The 24,617-nt window shown below is 43.4% G+C and overlaps 1 protein-coding gene and 1 long non-coding RNA gene across 7 annotated transcripts in view; one reads left to right on the top strand and one right to left on the bottom strand.

Moving 5' to 3' along the window:
- LOC147004308 (uncharacterized) overlaps nt 1-13,111 on the bottom strand; it is a 44,933-nt gene extending 31,822 nt beyond the window's left edge. The window contains exons 1-4 of one of the 2 annotated variants that reach the window (XR_015047378.1): nt 13,048-13,111; nt 12,656-12,764; nt 6,602-6,782; nt 2,082-2,182 (exon numbers count right to left, since the gene is read on the bottom strand). This is a non-coding gene — a long non-coding RNA (uncharacterized LOC147004308). Of the gene's footprint in view, nt 1-2,081; nt 2,183-6,601; nt 6,783-12,655; nt 12,765-13,047 lie in introns of those variants that run through there. The other variant, XR_015047377.1, reaches the window with a different exon arrangement.
- Nucleotides 1-24,617, top strand: part of Palm2akap2 (PALM2 and AKAP2 fusion) — a 460,662-nt gene that overhangs the window by 76,173 nt on the left and 359,872 nt on the right. The gene's annotated exons all lie outside the window — the stretch shown is intronic.

Raw genomic sequence — 24,617 nt, 5'->3', positions numbered from 1 at the left:
GGCATATCCACAGAGTTCACACTTTTTAAAAAAACAGTGGGTAGACAGGCATGAAAAGATGGGTCAGTTGTTAGGAGCATCGACTATTCTTCCAGAGGACACAGGTTCAAATCCCAACACCCACATGGTGGCTAACAGCCATCTGATAACCATCCCAGTTCCAGGGAATCCAATATGCTTTTCTGGCCTCTGGAGGCACTTCATCCACACAGTGTACAAATGTGCAGACAAAAAAACTTATTCATATTAAAAGAAAACTGCAACAAAATAAAATTAAAACAAAACAAAACAAAACAAAACAAAACAAAAAAACCTCATACGATTAGGAGTTTTACTTTTGACTCTGGGTTCTTTTGTGGAGACAAAGAGAGAGTAAGATGGGAAGATCTGACAGAAACCGCAGCTTCTTCAATGTCTGCTTGAAGACCTATCTCCTCCCGGCAAGCAGGCCTGCTCACTCAGCCCTGGGCGTTACCCCTCACAGGCACTTGTAAAACTTAGTGTGAGAGCTTATGCCACAGCCCAGACAGCTATTTATCTCAACACATGCCATCTTGCTATGCCTGCCCACCAGCTCAGTGTATGTAATTCTTCATCAGGTATTTGTTCAATACCCCCTTGCTTCCATACCTGAAACAAGCAAAAGAAACCCATGGACCAACAAATGAATCAGTGTCTACGTCATCCCTGAGGTCACAGGGAACATTTCAGAAGGGAGACCCCCCAATTACATAGGTGATCAGGGAGAATGCCAAGTGGATATTGTCCTTGGCATGAGCTGTGAGGACATAGAAGTGGAACAGGAATAAGGAGGAAAGGACATCTCTCATGATGGCTGAGAAGAGCTATGAGCACTTAGGCGGAGCTGAAGTTCACCTGTGTCTGTCAGGGCAAGGCTGATGGATGGATCCATAGACATAGTCCAAACCAGCACAAATTACTCCTGAAAGAAGCCTATTTATTAGCCCAGCTTGCTTTGTTTATGGCTGTGCCTCTGCAGTTCTATAGTTTCTGGCATAGAGGAGATGCTAAATTCATTCTTGTTTATAGAGAAAAGTATTGGAGGACTGGGGAGATAACCTAGTCTGCAAAGTGCTTGCCATTCAAGTATGAATGCTTTAACTTGAACTCTAGAACCCACATGAAAGCTAGGCACAGAGATACACATCTGTTATCCCAGTGTTGGGGAGCTAGAGGAGTGAGGATCCTGGGGGCTTGATGGAAAGCCAGTCTAACCAATAGATGAGTTTCTGGTACAGTGAAAAAAAAAACCTGTCTCAAAAAAATAAGGTGGAAGAAAACTGGTAAGATACTCAAACTTGACCTATGACCTCCATGTGCACATAGACACACTTACATATAAAGCAGTGCACAGGTGCGTACATACATAACAATTAAATTAAAATTTAAAATATTGGAGATATGTTAATGAATTTATGATGGTCCCAGAGTTTGGATTTTGTCCTGAGGGTTGAGGGACTTTTGGTGGATGGGTCAGATATTTTGAATAAATACATAATTAACTTCAAACCAATAAAAGTAGTAAAGGGGGTTTAATATGAAGACTGAGGCAGAGCATGTTAATATCATCTGCTTATAAATATATGTAACCTTAGTAATAAAAATATTAAGAATTATTACCAATGCCAAGTAAAATAAGAGTATATAAGATATGCATTAAATATATGCATATATATGATATGTACACATAAATCTACTATAAACACTTGGTAAGAGATAAAAAGAGGATTTAAATAGGACAAAAAGTAACTCTGTGTTCTTGGATGGGGAAAATCATATTGTAAAGATGCCACACTTTCCTCAAATAATATACGAAACCAATACCGCTTCAATTAAAATCCTAGTGAAATTTTCACAAATAGAGTTTAAAGTTCATTTGTGTCTATAAATGGAGAGCCAAGAAAAACACAGTGTTTTTGCTTCCCTAGTTCAAAAGACAATCTATGAATGTATGGTAATTAAAACATCATGGTACTGCGGGAGGATTGAAAAATGAAACCAGCAAGCATGACCCGCCAGACTCCTCCTGCCTTGTGTGTGTAGCATGACGACGGCTGGCATGATCGAGTCCTTACCACGTGCCTGGAGCTGCAGAGGTGTGCTGTGTTACTGTGCTATTCTTGTACTTCTCACAGAGTCCCTCCAAGTCATCCCAGAACACCTGCAGGCGAGGACACAAGCCCAGGGCCACAGATGTGGGATTTTCATGACTGAGATTCTATCTCTTGGGAGGTCAGGACAGAGGGACCAGGAGTTCAAGACCACCCTCAGGGACATAGTATGAAGCCAGCCTGGACCACATGAGAATCTGACTCCCTTCTACCCTCCAAAAGTTAATAATTATAATTAAAACAACAAAACTCTTTGTGTGATTTTATTTTTCTATTTTATGTGCATTGGTGTTTTGCCTGTATGATTACTGAATCCTCCCTCCCTCCCTCCCTCCCTCCCTCCCTCCCTCCCTCCCTCCCTCCCTTCCTTCCTTCCTTCCTTCCTTCCTTCCTTCCTTCCTTCCTTCCTTCCTTCCTTCCTTCCTTCCTTCCTTCTGCTGTCTTTTATTTCCTTTTGGGGCTTCAATTGAAGCCAAGGATTTGCATATATGAGGTGGGGACCTGTGATGGTTGGTTTTGGTCAAATTGACACAAATTAGAGTCACCTGGGACAAAGGAACCTCAGTTGCTTCCATCAGAGTGTCCTGTGGCTGTGACATGTTTTCTTAGTTAATGATTGACGTAGGCGGGCGGGCCCAGCCTGCTGTGAGTGGCACCATCACTAGGCTATAGTATGGATTGCATAAGAAAGCAAGCTGAACCTAAGTCTGAGGACCAAGGTAGTAAACGGTGCTCTTCCAAGGACTCCATCTCAGTCCTCTAGGCTCCTGCCTCCAGGTTCCTCCCCTCGCTTCCCCCAGTGGTGGACTGGCACCTGGGATGTGTAAACCAGATAAACGCCTTCTTCTGCAGAGTTGGTTTTTGTCAGTGTTCTATCATAGCACTAGAGAAGCAAGCTTGGTAGGACAGGGTTCTTCTTATGAGCCACATCCCCGGTCTTTACAACCTTTTCATTTTATTATGAGATAAAATGAAAAGTCTGATTAGGAGTCTCACTAAGTTGCTTAGACTACCCTTAAACTCACTCTGTAGCCTAACCAGGCCTTACATACATAATCCTCCCCCTTCAGCCCTGATTACAGGCCTGTGTGACTGGGCCTAGCTGAATACTGAATCTTTTGCTGGCCCTTTAAATGTTTAGATTTTGTGTTCAAAGCAAGATAACTCAATTTACTTCCTCCTGTCCCATCACTGTGCAGAAAAACAAACGGTTGTTGCTACAGCCTTTGAGCATCGTTGGTAAATGTGAATTAAAACTATTCTTAGCCATGAATACAGTTATAGGATTTTTTGCATATGCACATATGGGTGATGTGTGTGTGCGTGTATGCATGTTTGCATGTGTGTCGGCACATGTGTATGCTGCTGCACATGTGAGCATGTGGGAACTTGAGGTTGACGGTAGGTATTTTCTTCATTGCTTTCCACATTGCATATCGAGGCAGGGTCTCTTATGAGGCAGACTGGCTCACCTGGGCTAGTCTGGCTAGCCAGCCAGCTCTGGGGATTCCTGTCTGGGTCTCTTGAGTGCTGGAATTATCGGTAGGCTGTCACACCTACCTGCCTTTTATGTGAGTCCTGGGAGTCTGTACTCCAGGCATAGCCACTGCCCTCCTTAATGACTTTGACTAAAGGAATGACAGGGTGGGCACATAGAGATATATACTCAGGGATGCTTCTTGGAGCAAAGACGTAAAACCAAGTACAACCAATCTAACTGACCAGCTGTGCAGACTGCCTCAATAAAGTAAGGTGCAATGTGCAAATGTTCTGTCAGCTTTTCTTGGGGAGTCACAAACATCCAGATAGAGAACACTGTCAATAGACCAAAGTCCAATTCCACCAAAGCCAAGCTTGCTGAACTGATGAATTTATTGTGCTTTCACTTAAAGGGGTTACCAAAAGAAGGGTTGGTGTTCCCAAAGCTGCCATAGCATTGGAAAGCCTCACTCCAGCATGGGTAGAAATTCCCCAGAGCTGCATAGACAGAATTATCCACAGTCCCCCGTTAACTTTCCACAGTCTATTATCTCTCAGGACCCTGGGATCATATGCAGCCAGCCTAGAATTACACAGAGCTGGGAAGGAGGGGTAGGGAGGAGAGGCTGGAATCCTAACCAAACTCTAATGACCTTCCCATGTACTCCTGTGAGGGAATGTCAACAGGCTCAGTCCTCAACGGGCTTTTGCAGGCAATCACATTGTTCTAATTAAGATACGAGCAGCTATGATGCTCGAAGAATGACACTATAGTCTGGTGGAGTACTATACAGATATTAAAAATATGGCATAGAACTATGCATAGTTAAAGGAAAAAGTTAATCTCGGTACCCGGGAGGCTGAAGCAGGGGAATGATTAGATCAAGGGCAACCTGTGCAGGCTATATAGGGACACTTGTCTAAAAATAAAATACCAGAACAATGACAACAGAAAAGGGGCAAGGGAGAAGAGGAGGAGGGGGAGAGGAGGAGGCAGCAGAGAAAGGAAAAACTATACAAGGTGCATTGAAGAATATATCAAAATACTAGAGCACCTTGAATTGTGTTTCACAATGATCCCAATAAGACCACACATGCACAGAAACACACACATATACATGCATGCATGTAAATGTATACATGCACAGAAGAACACAGACAGACACACATACATATGCACACACATACATGGAAAATACAAACACACAAATATATACACATGTTTACATACACAAATGCATGGAACACACACATGCACACATACATATCACATACACAGAACACAAACAGACACATATATGCACACATAATCACAGACAAACAGACACATACACATATAAACATATACATTAAAACATATATACACACATACATACATATACATACACAGACACACACAGATACACACGCACATCCTACACACAAACATACAAATACCCATACAAACACACATACACAACTACACACACAAACATATAAGTTTATAAATGCATGTAAATATACAAAATGTATGTACACACAAAATAAGCACAACCTCCCCACAGAGACACAAAATACATATATACTCAAGTACATATATAGACATACACCAAACCATAGAAACACAAATACATAAACACACATAGATACACATAAACACACACATACACAAAATCTGCTTATCCCCCTAGGTCCCATGTTTTCTATTCTGCGGCTGTAACCATTGCTCAAGAGACCTCGGACCTTCCCATGCTGACCTGGGTCCTAGAAAGAAGGTGCCGTAGATATTTGGGGTTTGTGGGAACTTCCTAGCCTGGGAGTGTGCTTTCCACAACAGAAGTCAGTTTCCTATTGATCCTGCCTCCCCTTTACCTACAGCCCTGAAAGATACTGTGGCTGTGTTCAATCTATCAGGTGTCCCTGTCCTGGGCTTGGAGTCCTAAACGGGAGGCTTAAAGCAGCGGGCACCACAAGGTCAATCCAGCAGAGGTGATGGCAGATGCGGGAGTTTCTAGGAGTAGCAATGACAGGACTTCTTGGGGAAGCAGCCAGAGCCCAGCATCTGTAGGTTCAGCAGAGCAAGCCATGGACTGCTGACCTGCAGCTCTGCAGGCTGGGTCTAAGTTATCTCTGGCCACTCAGCTTCTAAGCCAGCAGTTCTCAACCTGTGGGTCATTACCCCGGGTATGTGTGTGTGTGTGTGTGTGTGTGTGTGTGTGTGTATGTGTGTGTGTGTGTGAATGACCCTTTCACAACACACCTAAGACCATCAGAAAACATAGATATTTACATTACAATTCATAGCAGTAGCAAAATTACAGTTATGAAGTAACAATGAAATAATTTTATGATTGGGAGTCACCACAGCAGGAGGTTTGCAGCATTAAGAAGGTTGTGAATTGCTATTCAAAGCCCAGCTTGCTAGACTTCCCAAAGATGTGCCCTGGCAGGATGGGGGTTGGGGGTAATGCTATGATTCGAAAACACCTCTTTTGTTAACATTAGTTGAGTTTGCTTTCCACGAGCTTACTGCCAAAGAACCCTGATTGATAATTATTTTTGGCACGGCCATATTTTGTGGAGAAATCTGATTTCAACATCCATTATTGCAGGTTTCTTAAATTAGAACACACTTTTAGGTCAAGCTGATGTGTTTTGGCAGCTTCGTTTATTCAGAGCCGTGGGATCCAACGGGGTAGCTATTGCGCACAGATGGCTATAAACTTAAATTAATTAAGAGTAAATGAAACCTTCAGCCACCACGTAACTGCTCAGTAGCTGCATGTGGCTGGAGGTTAGTGTACTTTACAGTGACATTTAAGACATTTCCATCACCGCAGAGAGGTCTACTGGACAGCAGAGTCTACGGTACCTTGAACTCTCACCTCATCCCAGCCCTGAGCAACCGAAGAGGAAAAGATTACTTTAGGATATATGAGCAACCCCATGTAACCACATTATAATAGAAAAACCCACATTGACCCTGCAAGTAGATCGATGCATGCTTTTACCTCTCTGTTTACATCGTTCTTGCGTCTTGACCTCTGTCTTCTGATCTCCCTTTTTCTTCGCCGAGACTGGGACGGTCAGTTGACTCAGGTTATTTAGACACGGGCCACAAATCCTCTCAGAGTTCGGCCGTCCTGATGAGGTTTCCGTGAGTGTGATGATATGATCCAGCGGGGAATTGGTCTGGAAGGAGCCCCGGGGGAGAAGGTGAATCTCTGATTCCGGATTTGACTTTGAGCAAACCACTCCACTTTCTAGGTTCCAGTTCCCTCAGCGGTCAACTGAAACAATTCAGTGGAGTCATTTCTAAGCGTGCTCCACGATCTCATGTGGACCCCTGATGACTCCTCTCAGGAGAGGTTAAACTCCTCTCAAGTGCGGGGCAGTGGTGGTGCACACCTTTAATCCCAGCACTCGGGAGGCAGAGGCAGGTGGATTTCTGAGTTCGAGGCCAGCCTGGTCTACAGAGTGAAATCCTGGACAGCCAGGGCTACACAGAGAAACTCTGTCTCGAAAAACCAAAACAAACAAACAAAAAACAAACAAACAAAAAACAAAACAAAACAAAACCAAGGCAGCGGTAGTTGGGAGGCAGGCAATACATTGATTACATCACTCCCAGAGAGGAGTCCTTATTCAATATGGTGGGCACTGACCAATTTTACTGGTGGCAAAGCTCATAATATAAAATGGAAAAATAACAAAGTGAGATTATACTGCCCCCCTACTTCATAGCCATTTTTTTTATTGTTATGGTGGTTAATGTTCAAATGTTTGTGAGCAACTTGCAAATAACTAAATTTTAAATCTGTATGCTTTCTTTTTGGGTGGCCCAACTTCAGGCTTGGCAACTCATTGCCTGCTATGGGAACACAGTCTCCCCCAAAGAGATCAAATTGTTCCAAATAGCTAGCTGTGTGTTCTCCTAAAAAACAAATTCAAACTCACATTTCAAAGTTACTGGGTGAGATAGGCCACCTGGTATATATCAGAGAAAGAATTCAGGGTCCTGCAAAGGGCTTCCTTCCTACTAAGGAATTCCAGTCTATACCTCCGTGTCCGCCCCCTCACTTGGCTCTGCTATTATCAGTCTGAAAGTTAGTCCCGAGCTTCTTGAGAAGCAAGGGTATTTTAGGAGAGGCCATGAAGCCAGAGCTGATTTCATGGGGTTGAGTCTCTAAAAATTGCTTACCATTATGGCTGTGTGTGTGTGTGTGTGTGTGTGCATGTGTGTGCACACATGTGTATGTGTATATGCATGTGTGTATTATGTGTGTGTGTGCTGATATCCATGTATGTGCACAGAGAAAGACATCAGTGTCCTGCTCTGTTGCTATCTAACTTACTCCTTTGAGACAGGATCCTTTTTTGATCCTGAAAGTAGACCTGCAGCCAGCAAATCCCAGTGACCCTCCTGTCTCTACCCACAACAGTGTTGGGCTTTCAGGCAAGTGCAGCCATGCCTGGCTTTTCACATGGGTGCTGGGATCTGACTTGGGTCCTTAAGCACCTTACCCAGTGAGCTGTCTCTCTAGCCTCTGTTAGAATTTCCTAGCACTACTCTGTATGTTTCTTATTGTCCATAGGTTGTTGCATCTACAATGCCACCTCATAAGCCTTTGCTCTGCGCTTAGCATTCCCTATAAAGCGGTTACAGCTTTTGGTCACTATCTACCTTATCCAAAGAAGGGGAAGTAGGGGTTCTAGGAGGTAGCAGCTTACCTCTCCTTGTTCACACCTCAAAGCTGACCAGCAGTATGGAGCCGAGAAGCTTTGGAAGTGGGAGACAGACAGATTTTGCCACCACATGTAGATGGGAAATGCTCACAGGTGCAGAAGATGGGTGTTAAAGAACTCCACCCTGGTGACAGCAACCGATCCCCCTCCCTGTCATTACACTTAAAAACCCTTTACTCCAGCACTTGGACATTTTGAAACTTTGTGGGATCTTTCTAGACCCCTCTGACTTAAGAGTTAAGGGTCAGTTTTTGGCACACATGACTTCTCAAGAATCCTACAGACTAACAAGTCACATTAGCAGTAGAAAGACAGGTAACCTTATGCCAGAGATAAATATTAACGCAGGTATCTGTAGAACAATTTTTCTCCTGGTTAAGGTAATTGAAAGCCCCCATCTTCCCCAGTAGGGCTTCCCAGAGCTGGTTGGACCAGAAGACTCATCTGTCTCCTCATTCTGGCACATGAACCATTGCATTGTACAGGAGGAATAATTTAATGTGGCATTTTGTTGAAACATCTGTAGATATTTTAGGTATTTGCACAGGGAATTTTTGACCTTTGAATAATATATGTGCTGAGAAAGGTCTTGGGATATTTTAACATGTTAAGCTGAGATAGCCCCAAAGGGGGTTATTTTGGTCCCTATTGGCTGCAACTTCATTTCAAAAGCCTGTGGGATTCTGACTGTCTCTGAGGGAACTTTCAAGATATTTTTACTGCACTGTATTTCATGGTATTTTGTGACTCTTTTTTATCAAAGGTGAGTGGCAGTCAGCTGATAAATTCTCCTTATCTCCCATTAAGGCCTAACCTCTATCAATGAGCATTGTGTGAATTACTTGTGAAGCCCCAGAGGCCATCTGGGTCTCCTGGAGGCACCACCACCATATTGCAAATTGGGTTCTTGGTCTTAACACGGACGGATACTGTGATGGGTAGTATCAATTGTCAGTTTCACGGGATGGAGCATCACCTAAGAGACAAATTTTGGGGTATGTCTTTCGAGGAGGTTCTAGAATTGGTTAACTGAGGTGGGATGTCTCAGCCTAAAAATAGGTAGATTTTCCATAGGCTGGACCTCAGCCCACATAAGGACAAGAAAGCAAGCAGAGTACCTGCAGTCCTTTCTCCCCATTTTCTCACTGCTGATGATCTAACTAGCTCCCTCCTTACCCCCCACCATGTTTGATGGTACCCCCTTCTTAGACCACAGCCAATGGAAAACTAACACACAAGCCTCTTCAACATTTAAAATCTCTTGATCTTTTGACTATACCAGTAAAAAGGAGTTCAGGTACTGGGCATGCCAGTAGAACAGAGGCATCCCTGGAACTAGGTCTCTTCCACAGGTGGCTTCTATTTAATGAATAAACATGACCCTGACTAACAAGGCCAGAAGGAATTCTGCTGTCGGTGCAGTATACTAGACCACAAGTTCAACTGAGAGTTAGTTAAAACCGCACACATTTTTACCACTGTGCCCAACACACAGGGAGACTGATGCTCCCAGAATGCCAGCTAGCTCCAAGGCTGGGGCTTGGCATCTTCAGAGGACCACAGACTACTATCACATGCATTTCTGCCCCCAGAGGCTGTTGTTACATTGGGAAATTAGTGGATGGGTGTACAGGAGTTAGTTCTAAATTATATGAAGCTTGATTTCCCACCCCTGGTATTCATAAAAGAACATTCAGGGTTCCAGCTTCGTGCATCACTGAATTTCTAGACTCCATTATGGAGACTGTAGGAAGTAGGCATCCAATAAATACTTATTGAATAAATGCACTAGACTGCTAATCAGGTTCCTTGCAGAGACTGAAAAGCCACTGTGTGTAGGGGACTTGGGTTGGAATTGGGTGCTGCTGGTGCATAGGAACTCTCTTGGAAGGATTAAAGGAACTGTAGTCAAAGGAAACAGAAAGCTCAAAGGAATGGGGACATGGATCCTAAGCACCCATCTTCCCAGTGGAAATCCAGGAGGACAGGCCAGCACTAGGTAACCAATAGCAAATCTTCACAATAAAATGCAAACAAATATCCCAGTTCCTGAATGTCCTGCTGAGACTACTGTCCAGAAGTTGGACCTGGGCTAAAATACAAGGCCAGCTGCTTTCGTGAGACGGTGAGCCCTTTCTGGAATGCGTCAGTCTTCTCCTTGCTGGTTTCATACGCCTGCAGCTTGTGGACTTGTTCTAGTGTGGCCTGGGGATACATAACTAAAGCAAACAAGTCAAGGATGGGTCAGCAAAACTCTTCTACAACAGGTTAACTGTTGTCCTTTGATCATTAGTGTGCTTCTGAGCATTTACAGCTGGCTTAACAGGTGGGAGATCATTCTAGGTAACTCTGGGCTTTCGAAATGTTTAGGTATATTTATCAAAATATACCATATGGAGGGGCTGGGAAGATGGATTAGTGGTTAAAAGGACTAACTGCTTTTCCAGAGGTCCCAGGTTCGATGCCAGCACCCACATGGTCATCAATGGCCATCTGTAACTTCAGTCTGAGGGGATCCAACACATTCTTCTAGCCTCTACAGGTACTGCCTACTCGTGGTGAACACATGTAGGCAAAGCACACATACACATAAAACAATAAGGAATACAATCTCAGAAATAACATTAAAATATGCTGTGTGGAATTCTTAAGGAATTAATGAAAATATTAGTTATTCTTAGAAACCCACACTTACCTCCCTACATTTGTCCATCTTTTTCTCTGATGTCATGTATAAATTAAAGTGAAATTGTAAGTCAGAGTATGCCTTTCTTTGCATAATCTGACTGCCTAACTGCCCTTTGTCCCACTGGACTTCAGATGCAGTTATATCAAATCTAATTTATTACTGGTGTCAATTAAATACTAAAGATTGTAAAAATGTTTATAATATAAACCATAGCAAATTAAATATATTATACCGTCAACATGTTCTCAAATGAAGAAAGGGACAGTTAACAGCCATGGTGCAGGCTAACATTTGTTATGCGTCAGAGGAGAGAGAGGGGAAAGTTACTGTCTTATTTTGGCTTGAAACGCTAAACAAGGCAAGGAGCAGCTTTGGCTTTGATTCTATCTCCGTCCATGAAGCTGGACAGGAACTTGTGCAAAAGCCAGTGTCCCTATCAATGAACATGTGAATCTGTGCATAGAATAACAGTCCTTTCACACATGCCTTGTGCCATGGTTTCCCCAGATCTCTTGGATACATTGCCACAGGAGACTGAGTAGGTCAAGTGGGATGATAGGGACAGCATTTGAGTCAAAGTCAGTAATCCTTGCTATGTAGCCCTGTGCTCTCAACCATTCTTATAAGCTTGTCTTGTTTGTACATATGTCTGTCCTCTAAGGAAGGTGGATGGTAGGAGTCAGAGGAACCTTTTTTTGCTCCTCCGTGTGGATGGGTGTTTCGTATGTTAATCTAGAAGGGTTAACAAAGAGTTCAATTTTGTTCATGTGTTCATCCAGCATATGGGTGCTTGGGATAAGGGTTAACAAGACAGAAAAAGAACCTGTTCGTCCAAAGTGTACCTTCAACTTGGGACAAACAAAACAAGACATGTAGTAAGGTAGGAAGAAGAGTGAGATTGGGATATTGGTGAATGCTAAGGGCAAAAGAAAGCCAGGGGAGAACTGGATGCTCATTGGAGTGAAAGGGTTTCTAGGGAAAGGCTTGGAGGTTTTGGGTAAGCCCCTTTCTCTGGGGTTGCAGAATGTCTGTAACAGATTCAAAGACCTGCAGGGCTGAGCAGGTTGTGGTGATGAATTCCCCAGGGAGATCTCTACACTGACAGTGAAGGATGTGTGCTCGTAGGTGAAGTGGGAGGCAGGCAGTCCTCATATCATGAAGACAGGCCTGAGTAGAATTTCCATCCTAAGGCAGTGGTTCTCAGCCTTCCGAATGCTGTAACCCTTTAATACAATTCCTCATGTTGGTGGTGACCACCAACCATAAAACTATGTCATTGCTATTTCAAAACTGTAACTGTGTTACTGTTATAAATCACAATGTATCTGATATACAGGATTCTGATATGTGACATCTCCAAAGGAATCACGACCCACAGGTTGAAACAGGAGCGCTAATGGAATTTTGAAAAGGATGCTCCCATTGTTGTATATGAGAAAGGGGAGGGGATCTAGAAAGTTGGGAGGGAGGGCTAGAAATACAGAGATAGGAAATAAAGTGATTTCTATGCTTCTCTGAAGTGGATCCATGCCATCTCTTCTTTCCCCACTGGTTTGCATAAAGAGGACCACCAAAGATATAAAACATGCATTAGACTGTTCAAAGTGTAGTGTGTGCTGAGGCCACTCACCTCCATCTCTCCTCAAGGATCTTTAGGAAGACTTACAATGACCAATAGCTTTCTGAGGTGATAGATTTTCAATAGTGATTGGAAGGAACACTGGATCTTGCACAATGGCCTAGCAAGATAAATGAAGAGAGAGGGGGAAACCTCAGCTTTCGACAAAGCAGACACTCACAGAGTGGCCATTGTTTACCCCCTCTTTAGTCCTCTTCTCTGTTTGCAGTTAGTGTGTTGGGCCATTTCCTAGTCTGTGGTGTAGTCCTGAACTACAGTGAGTCCCTGCTAAGGCTGATGGTTTATAACCCTGTAGCTTTTGTCTCCCAGAGAAGGGAACTCACTCTTCCTACAGTACCCCTCAGTGTCAATCACAGCATCCAATGGTTATTTGGGGGACCAACCTGGAAGCATCAGAGTTCCATCTTTTCCCCTACTGCCACCAGGGATGGTGGCTGTCCAACAGGGTGCTGGAAGGGTGTTTGGGTTTGTTGCTTCATTGGCAGGAAATGAAAAGTTGCTGCTGTCAGCTACTTGGTCACAATCACACTTTCTTTCATATCACAAAGGAAGGGCTTATAGTAGACTGGGGTATGGCTCTTGGCAGTCCAACAGTGTGCTTAGTAAGGGATATGTTATAGCAAAGGGGAGGTATAGCTACACTTGAATAACTTCACAACAATGTCTAAAAGAGATGCTAGACAATTTACCCTTGACTGAAAGAAAGCCCAGTGGGGAGAGCACAGTTATAGCTAACTTCCCTTTCCCTCAGTAGAGTCTAGAGGTCACTTTATACTCATTTCATTTAAGATACACTCATGACTTAATGATCACCATTTTAAATAACCATCCCTTGTCCCCTTGCTTTAAATGTTTTCTTAATTGTGTAGTCATATTTCTCCTTTCAGCTTCATCTTGAAGAATCAATCCAGATGACCACTTAGGAGTAAGGAATGCATCGTAAAGAGCAGCCTGGAGCCAGTAAGAAAAGAACAGATTACAACTGAATGCTGAGGCTTGAACAAGACTTTGCTAACTGGCAGCCATTTGGCACGTGTCCATTAAAACTTAAGTTCAATACAACTTAATATCATCATGTACTAACCAACTAACCAAATTTCAGGTGTTTAAAGTGACTACCTCATTATAGGTTAGATATACTATGTTCCTCTCTTCAAAGACAGTTCTGTCGGATCTAGGAATTTTAATAGTTGGAGTCAGGTGTTCTTTAGAAAGTATGAAGAGATGTCCCCCACTGATTTCCATTCTCACTCGCAGCCCTCTCCAGTTTCCCTCCTTCCACACCTGATCGCCATCCCCACACCATTCCTCACCCCCTCTTCCATCCACTTCCCTCTCTTCACCCACCTCTGTTGACTGTTTTGTTTCCCCTTCTGAGTGAGATTCACACATCCTTCCTTGGGCCTATTTATTACCAAGTTTCTTACCATTTATTACCAAGATCTGTGGATTGTAGCACAGCTATCCTGCCCTTTATGGCTAATGTTCAATTATAAGTGATTACATGCCATCTGCATCTTTCTGGATCTGCGTTACCTCACTTGGGATGAGATTCTCAAGTTCGACCCATTTGCCTGCCAATTTCATGATGCCTTTGTTTTTAATAGCCAAATAATATTCTACTGTATAGATGGACCACATTTTCTTCAGCCATTCTTTGGTTGATGGACATCAGGGTTGTTCCCAGTTTCTGGCTATTACAAATAAAGCTGCTATGAACATAGTTGAGCAAGTGTTCCTGTGGTATAGTGGGGCATCTTTTGGGTATGTGCCCAGGAGTGGTATAGCTGGGTCCTGGGGTAGAACTATTACCAATTTTCTAAGAAATCTTCAAACTGATTTCCAAAGTGGTTGGATGAGCTTACACTCTTCCCAGGAGAAGTGTTGGGGTTCTCCTTGTGCCACATCCTTGCCAGGATCTGCTGTCACTTGAGCCTTTGATCTTAGCCATTCTGACAGGTATAGGATGGAATCCCAGAGTCATTTGCGTTTCCCTGATAACTAAGGATGTTAAACATTTCTTTAGGTGATTCTCAGCCATTCCACCATTTGAGATTCCTCTGGTGAGAACTCTCTGTTTAGCTCTGAACCCCATTTTTAAACTCAGTTACTTGGTTTGTTTATATCTAATTTCTTGAGTTGTTTATATATTTTGGATATTAAGTTCCTCTGTCAGATGTAGGGTTGGTGAAGACCTTTTTCCATTATGTAGGCTGCCATTTTGTCCTGTTGGGATGGAGGAGGCTATGGGGAGTCTATGGGGTGACTCTAGCTCAGATTGTTACCAGTGGGGAATATAAAGACTGAAGTGGCCACTTTGTGTAGCCAGATAGAACTTCCAGTGGAAGGAGAAGGACATCAACTCATCCACAAAAAACCTTCAACCCACAAGTTTCTCTGCCTACAAGATGCTCAGGGATAAAGATGGAGCAGAGACTGAAGGAATGACTGGCCCAACTTGAGACTCATCCCTTGGGAGAAAACCAATCCCTGGCACTATTAATGATATGCTGCTATGAATGAGGACAGGAACCTAGCATAACTGTCTCCTGAGAGATTTTATTCACCGGCAGATGGAAACATATGCAGAGACCCACAGCCAAACATCAGGCAGTGCTCAGAGTCTTTTGGAAGTGTGGGAAATAGAATTGAGCTCGTTGGAGGGATCAAGGACACCACAAAAAGATCTCCAGTCCACTACCCTGGGCCTAGGAGGTCTCACAGAGACTGACCCAGCAACCAAAGAACATGCATGGGCTGGACTTAGACCCACTGCTCCTCCCCATTTGTAGCAGATGTGCAGCTTGATCTTCATGTGGATTGTCTAACAACTGGAGTGGGGCCATCTCTGACTCTGCTGCCTGCCACTCTATCCCCTTTCCCTATCTGGGATGTCTTGTTGGGCCTCAGTGCGGGAGGAGGTGCTGAGTCCTGCTGAGACTAGACATGTCAGGGTGGGGTGGTACCCAAGGGGAAGGCTTCTCTTTCTCTGAGGAGAAGTGAAGGGTTAGGAGGGAGTGGTGCTGTGATTGGGATGTGATGTGAATAAAAAGAAGAATGTATAAAGAGATGAGAGGGACTTGCCAAGGAGTTTCTACAACATTTTGATTTCATATGCCTTAACCACTGATACCTTCATCAGCAGCTTCATATATTGAAGTTGACTGCTGCAGAGGAGAAAAAGAAAGAAAATGTCTTTCTTACTATTTCCAATTTGTTGATATTGTCTAACTCCCGGGTTGTTTGGCAGTATGGACAAAGGCATTTGCAGCTGTGGAGAGCAGGCCCATCCACCTACTCATTGCCACGCCCTGTAGCAATGAACTCAGCCCCAGGAGAAGTAGACAGAAGCATCTTCATTTCCGTTGTGTCACAGTTACATTGCTCAAGTGACCTGGGGGAAAATGTTTTTCCAAGCATGAGACTGTATGGTAGGTCGTGCTGAGGACAGATGAGAACACTTGGTTTTCCAATTGTTACCTTGGGCGAGACCAGATACATGACAAGACCTTCTCTGTACTTGAAACTGTCTGTTCTTTTGAGCTAGGTGGTTTCTTCTTTTGGTTTCTGATTAAGTCCTCTTCCAGGCTATGTACAGTAGATCCACAGGTATGTCAGGCTGACCTTACTCTATATAACATGAACTTAAATAGAACGTGTGTGTGTGTGTGTTCTTACAATGTATTTCCTGAGGAGTATGACAGGCCACATTCCAGAAACTTCCTGTATCTAGGGACTCTGTATTGAAGGCAACTTCATGGGCTGAAAAATCCCAGGTCAAACCATGTCTTCCAGCCAACCTTGAGACTAGAGTAGAACAATTGCCATGGTAACACGGTAGATCTAGGTAGAGTAGAAATGAACGAAATGCTCACAGCTGCACAGCAAGTCAATCATGGAGTGAAGAAGCTGTGATGTCTTAACCTCCTGATGCACGATTAAGAAGTTGCTTCTCAAAACTGATCTACCTTGTGAGTTTACTGACGTTGCATAGATTCTGGACTGCGGAAAGACCAAAAAACAAACAAACAAACAAACAAACAAACAAATACAGAAACAAACCAAAACCAAAGCCAAAAAATTTCCAAAATTGTTTCTCCTTAACCTACTCTGTCATTTTTTGGATGGGGAAGGGAAGGATGCTCACAATGTATTTCTCAGCAGTATATCCTCCACATACCATACTTATATGTTACACAGTGTGAACACACACACACTTTAGATTCACTTCACAACATACTCTTTTTTAAAAAAGAATTATTTATTTATTTTAATTATGTGAGTACACTGTAGCTGTCTTCAGACATACCGGAAGAGGGCATCAAATCTCATTTTGTGGCTCCTGAGAATTGAACTCAGAACCTCTGGAAGAGGTAACCACTGAGCCATCTCTCCAGCCCTACAATGTACTCTTTATGAATGTGCTTTGGTGGGGTTTGGGGGGAAGAGAAAGGAAGATGGTAGCCAAGTTGACTTACATGTAATAACTTTTCTGGGATGCCCATTGGTACTGGTCCAGGGCATGGTAGAAGTATGCACTTCCCCACGGTGCTGTTATCAGAATGGGGAAGAGAAGCAGAAAAAGGAGCCACTGTCTCCTTGGTTTTAGCACAAGAATCCGAGTTTACGTTCTGTTTGTATGCAATAGGCTTGGGAGGATGGGGTATCCCCTCTGGTTTTCAATCATTAGGGACTGGGGCCAAGTGTAAGGAAAGCCAAGCAGATATTTCTCCCACGGTGGTTATCTTTAGTCTATGCTGAGGTCACTGCCTGCTCACAGGCTCTGGGCCAGATTCACACTGGTTCTTAAAATCTGGAAAACCACCAACCACTGAGGCTCAGACTTTTTCACAGGCATAAACAGGGTTCAAACCCCTTGGGTTTTGCCTTGCCGCATGTTCATCTATATGGGAAATAGGAACTGGGTCCAGTCTTGTGTGTGCAAAACAAAATGAATGGCCATAAATGTATACCTTTATGAATGGGCATGCAAATACATACATGACACAGAACAAATTCCAGTAAGGATAGTGAACATAGGAGCAATAAATCACTTACATGTAAGTCAAATGAGGTGCTAGCATGTATAATGAATGGTGTGGATGCTGGGAGAATAGTTAACATTCCTAAAACAAATAAACAAACAATAATCAAACTCCATTTAGCCACCCTGGCCAGATGATAATCCAAGCAGGGTGAGGCACCCTGAGTAGGCATAAGTAGTGTGACTTGAGGGGTAGAAGCTGATTGATGAGGCTTTCAAGGTCATTGTCAGCTAAATAGCAAGTTCAAAACAAACCTGGGCTATATGAGGTCCTGCCACAAAACAACAACAACAACAACAAACCAACCAAAATAATTACCCTTGTTTTGATAGGAGCTGAGAAGAGAGGTGCTTGGAAAGAGTAGTCCCTTTTCAGAGGGCTGTAGAAAGCCTTTCTCCCCTTGACTTCATTGCTGTGAATGCACTACACACAAGCAGCGCACAGGAATCAGTTAGAGAGCCTCAGTGAGCCGAGCCACGGCTCAGTGTGTACACATCTTCTGCACATTACGTTTAGTCATTCTGATCTTTAACATCTCTATGGACTTGAGAGCATTTGAAAACTGTCCATGACGACAGCGTGCCACATCCTTTAATCTCCTTATCTGGGAAAGGCCGAGATGCATCCTTTCTCATTCCAAATCCAAGACATTACAGTAAGAAGACAAGCGGTGACTATTCTGGATCAGAGAAAAAAAAATTAAGGGTTCCCACAGGGAGCCATCTCATTACAGAGAGACACAAAAGATGTAAGGACCAGTGGTCAGGGTGAACAACATGTAGAACCAGTCTCCCAGGGACCCTGAGTGCTTGTCACAGCTGGAAGGAAGTGGCCAGTGGATTCTATGATAACGTAGCTGGGACTGCTTCCTTTAAAAATCTTGAGGGAAGCGATTAATGAACTCACTGACTGCACAGCCATGCAACCAAGGGGAAGGTCTGGCTGCATCATGCAGAGAAGTGTCGCTGATGCTGCCAGAGTGTGCTTGAAAAGAGACACAAATGAAGAAGAACTACTGCCACTGTCTGATGAGCTAGCATATGGAGCTATGTCGGCCAGAAGGAAGTAGACACAGAGTAGACAGTGGAAGAGAAGTGGGGATCACACGGTATTTGGAGCTGTGCACATCTTACTGAAGTGATTGACAGCCCAACAAGAATCCTGTCTGTCTATCATGGGGCATAATTATAGTGAAATTTGGCACCACGTTGTTTTGGAAACCTGTTGAGGGCTCATCCACTAGATTCCAAAGCTTGCTTTTCCTGAAGAACCAACAGAAAGACGTGTTTTTGACAAGGTTTCTGTCTGTCTCTGTTCAAATGGGCAGCCTCTGTCTAACTGGAAGTTTCTTTCTAACTGTGTTTTCCCCAAGCTGTTGCATTTAGGTGATACAGCCCCACCCCATCCCCAAAGTCTGAGACCTGGTAATAACAATTTGTCAAGTATGGTGTTAGTGTGCAAAAATTCTTGACTGAATTGTCTAGAAGTAAGAGTCTTAGACGGTCATTATACAGTTGCCGTCTGAACAGAAAATGTCCTTGATACAAGGATTGCTTATAAAACTTAATATTGAAGATGACATATTATATCTTCTGTGTGTTTATTTTGTTGTTATTTGTTATTATTGTTATGATAATGATGTGTTTGTGTATGATATATGTGGTTGAGTGTGGGCTTATGTACCATGGCACTTGCATGTAGAAGCCAAAGGACAGCTTTTGGGACACCGTTCTCTCTTTTCACCCAGGCTGTCAGGGTTGTATGGCAAGTACTTTTACACATTGAGCCATCTTGCTGGCTGTGCTGTGCACTTTCCCTATACAACCTTGCATTTGTCTGGGAGACAGGATCCCTGCTTCCCCATTAAAGATAAAGGCACAGCTCTGGGAAGCATCAAGTCTTCGTTTTCTGTTTTCTCACGGTTGCCCTCAGCCTACTGAAGTCTGAAGAATTCAGGCAGGGCTTTGGGATTGGCTCCTTCTTGAGAAATAGACAGAAATAAAGAGGGTAAATTTATCTTTATCCAAAGAATGACTGTGTATGTAGTCTATTAGGACATTGACAAAAAATAGTTAGGACTAAGTCGTGGCCATGGCAAGGTCTCAGGGTCACAACTCAGTTTACATGCAAATGCCAGTCACATTTCTATATGGTACTGATGAACACTTGGACGGCAGCATTTTTAAATGTTGTACTTAGGAAGACAGCCCCTGACAATCTTGTTGATTTAGCTTTAAAGGAGTATAGCCTCCAAAAGAAAACAGGGTTGGCAGGGAAGAGCTACCATGAACACAGCAATTTTGTTTCCAGAGAGCTAAACTCTCACACTAGTTTCTTTTACACAGACCCAGAAGTGCTGAGCAGCCGACCAGAGCCACACAATGGCTCAGCTCCAGACACTTGAATTCTGCCCCTGTAACCAGCTAGCTGTTTTTCTTCATTACATGTCTGCCAGTTTACTGAGCCCTGTGTCCTACCTATGGATGATGACATCTGAGGTGTTCTCTACTTCCTGTGTACAAAGGTGCAGTTGCTCTGAGCTCCCACCATCTCTATTTGATACCAAACAGCCTTCAGGGACCACTAACAAGATAAAAATCACTTTCTTTTGCATGGTCAGTTTTGCTATTTTCAGTTTGTATCCATTTGATTCTCATAAGACACTGGAATAAGGAAACACTGAAACGTTAACTCAGTTTTATTGCTGATGGATAGGTAAGTCCCTGTGCTTCTAAGTGACAGAGGAACAGATGGAAGGGAAATCTGCTTTGAAAACTCATAATGATTGGCGTAAGGCACCAGGCTTAGTCGAAAAAGTCGAACTTTCACTCATTCAAGCCGTCAGTTCAGTTATTGGCTTTGAGAGTCCTGAAATGTGCTTAAGGAAATACAAGTGTCTATATCCATTCACTTACATCAGTGGTCAGGAAAGAGGGGGAAAGGGTGTGAAGCCTCCTGCTTTAGAGAATGCTATCAGTCATGAAAAGAGGCCATAGCCTGTGTATATATCTGTGTATTGCAATGCGGTGTCTACAGAGGCCTGAAGGTGTCAAATCTTCTAGAAGCGGAGTTACAGGAGTTTGCAGGCCACCATGAAGGTGTTGGGAATTGAACCTGGGTTCTCTGTAAGAACAGTCAGCATTCTTACCAATGAGTCACTTCTCCAGTCCATGGCATGTCTGATTTTTTTTTAATTTCTTTTTCCTTTTTTAAAAAATTATTTATTTAGTTCTTTTACACACCATATTTTATTACCCTCCCTGTCCACCCTCCTACTGCTTCACATACCATACCTCCTCCCCACTCCCCTGTCTCCATGTGTAGATGTTACAACTGGTGAGTGCTTCATTGATTTAGAGGCATCTATACCACAGAATCAAACATTTAAGACTTGGAAAGGGATCTTAGGCCCGCTCTAGTTGAGTCCTCTCTTCTTCAGTTGAGGGAGCATGGGCTTCAGGAATTTACCTGATCACTTGAAGTCACTGCTGGGTGACGTCCAGAGCCAGCCCGCACTATGAGACCAGGTTGAAGCTGGAAAGCACCTCGGCCCCCTTAGTTTGTATTAGACAATTTCAATAACTTGCATTTTGACTGTGGATGCAAATGATAGCTGTGTAGCCAGTCTCAGCAGTGCCCCAGGGAAGGATCACAGGACTTAGTCACCCAGGGCATCTCTGCCCTAGGAACTTCCACCCCACACACAAAAGGTAGTTTCATACACCAGCCCGTTCCACTTCCCATCTTAAAGCATTTGTCTGAGCTGGCTACACAGGTCCTGGAAAGTATCACAGGGTTCTTTGAAGTAGGTTGTTTATTTTTCCTGCAACACATCTGCTATTCATTTTATTTGGATCTTAAAATGCAGTGTCTTGGCTTGTCATGTGAAAGAGAAGTCTCCGTTTTAAAAAGCATTAAGGTGATGGTTTTCATGTGTTCTACCATACCTTCTACTCACGTGCTCCTGTACACACTCAGCAATTCCTTCGCAGACCCTTCCTCTGGGCCCAAGATCGTACTAGCAGTTCAGGAAACAATGGCATAGGAGAAAGTCACTGCTGCTACGATACCCATCCCAGAGGAGACAGGTGTAATGGACACTTTTATGTACGAGGTGTTGATGAGTGCTGTGGTCAACGCGAGCGAGCGGGGCTAGGAAGTAGTGGGGAACACACTTGTAGTCTAGAGAGAATGGTTGGGGAAGGAGGAATCTTTGCTAGCGTGGCAGTTGTGCAGATCCAATAGAGGTAGAGAAACAAGTCGTGTAGGTGTGTGTGTGTGTGTGTGTGTGTGTGTGTGTGTGTGTAAGAATTCTAGAGCAGTGGCTCTCAACCTGTGGGTTGCAACACCTTTGGGGGGCAGAGTTGAATGACCCTTTCACAAGGGTCACCTAAGACCATTGAAAAACAAAGATATTTACATTGGGATTCGTAACCGTAGCAAAGATAGAGTTATGAAGTAGCAATGAAAATGATCTTATGGTTGTGGGTCACCACAGCATGAGGAACTGCACTGAAGGGTCGCAGCATTAGGAAGGTTGAGAAAGACTGTACTAGTTAGAGACAACGTCAAGGAGTTGTCCCTGAGTCAGGAGACTGTTGGTATACTCAGGACACAAGAGGACCAGCACAGTTCCTGTGGAGTGAGTAACACAGAGGATAGCAATAACAGAGGGATGTGGAAGTGGATGGGGAGGTGGCAGGGCCTATGCCATTCAGGACAGCACAGACCACTGCTTTATTCAATTAAGCTTTTGAAATTGGACTGAGACAATTCACTCAGCTCTTGGGTTTTTTTGTTTTTTGTATAGAAGAGAGTTTATTCAAGGCATGGGGAGGGGAGTTGAGAGGGTAGTAGAGACAGAGAAAGGGAGAGAGAGAGAGAGAGAGAGAGAGAGAGAGAGAGAGAGAGAGAGAGCAGCCATGAGCACGTGAAGAAAGAGGTGGGAGGGGAATGGGGAGAGAGGGGAGAAGGGGCTAAAGGACAGCAGGAATAAGAAGACAAGAGCAAGAGAGCTTCACTCAGCTCTTAAGCATTCATTCTGCAGGACTGTGGCAGCTACCTACACTCTGTAGCTGTTGTGTAAAACCAGGACATGCCTTGTAAGCCTAGGTAAGTTCCCGTAGTAAGTTCATGTAGGACTGTTTCATTGTTCTGACTCGGTCATTGTTCTAGAATCAGGAAGCACAATGTTTTGAATCTGATTTCTTTCACTCAGGGTGATGTCATAGATATCACCCATCTCTCACTAGTACATAGTGATGTTATGGAGACCACCCATTTCTCACTAGTATATAGTACATAGTGATGTCACAGAGAACCATGCATCTCCCACTTTGTTCATGGCTGAGTTCTGTCCAGTATGGGACTCATCCTACTTCATTTGATTCATATTGAGGTTGTTTCCTGCCTGGAATTTTGTTTTTGTTTTTGTTTTTTTTTTTTCAAGACAGGGTTTCTCTGTGTAGCCCTGGTTGTCCTGGAACTCACTCTGTAGACCAGACTGGCCTCAAACTCAGAAATCCGCCTGCCTCCCAAGTGCTGGGATTAAAGGCGTGCGCCACCACTGCCTGGCCCAAAATTATTTTGAATAGAGCTGCTGTGAATGTTCTCTAGCACATCTTTTTGTAAATATTGTCTTCCCCACTCCTAGGTGCACACCTAGAGGCGACGTGCTACATCATGGAGGGACATCTTTTCCAAGTGCTGATGTTCTTCCACATTCTCACTATCAGTATGGAAGGGTACTTTTATTCCATAAGCCTGCAGACAGTTGGTTCTGTTCAGTGGGTTTGTTTCTAATCATTCTGGAAAACTTGAAATACATCTCACTCCTGTGGGTTCTCCACACCCCAACACCAAAGATTGCACCCAGGGCCTTGTGCATGCCGTACAAGTGCCATACATGTCCCCACCCCTCATTGTCCGTTTTTAACTCTTATAGTTTACTGCTGAGTTCTAATGTTGAACACAGTGTCATCTGCTTTTTAGCATGGGTACATTCTTTCTAAAACTTAGTGTGTGTGTGTGTGTGTGTGTGTGTGTGTACACGCACGTGCGTGTGCGCATGTACACATACCACAACCTTTGTCCAGAAGCCAGAGAACTTTAGGGAGTCAGTTTTGTCTTTTCATTACATGAGTCTAGGAATTGAACTCAGATGCTCAAATTTGATGGCAAGCACCTTTATCTGCCGAACCATCTTGCTTGCAAGAATCAGTGCAGTGTCTTTCAAAGATGTCTTTTAAATAGGAGTCCTTTGACAGATCTACATCTTTTCTTCTTCACTTGTCGGAGAGGATTATTATTAGTTGTCAAGGCTTTGGAATCACAGATCTCCAGGCATATCAGGGAGGGACTAGTTAACCTCTGGGCATGCCTGTGAGGAATGATATTGATTAGGCTAAATAAGGTGGGAGGGCCCATGCTGAAAGTGGGCAGCACCATTCCCTAGGTTTGTGTCCTGGATTGCCTAACAAGGAGACCATGAACTAAGCATGATCACCCGGTGCTTTCTGTTTCCTGACTTTGGATGTGATGTGACCAGCTCCCTCAAGCCTTGTCACCTGCATACCCTCCCCATGATGAAATGTGTTCATAATCTGTGAGCCAGAATAAACCCTTCTCTTTTGAGTTGCTTTTGTCAGATTATATTATCAAAACAACAGGAAAACAAATAAAGACACTGTCTTTTTATATATGTTATACATGCTATGTTACTATGTTACACATAGTATGTGGATAGATATGTAATATATACATATATATATGCATATATATAATTACACATAATGTATATTTTGTCCAGGCCTCCCATTTTATATACTTACTATTATAGTGTTACCTTTTGAAGGGCAGAAAATTTAATTGAAATGAAATCTGATTTATCATTTTTAAGAGCGTTCTTA

This window comes from Mus caroli, unplaced genomic scaffold, assembly GCF_978045245.1.
Source record: "Mus caroli unplaced genomic scaffold, Mus_caroli_1 scaffold_6, whole genome shotgun sequence".
Lineage (NCBI taxonomy): Eukaryota > Metazoa > Chordata > Mammalia > Rodentia > Muridae > Mus > Mus caroli.
This window is presented reverse-complemented; position numbering and strand designations above follow the sequence as displayed.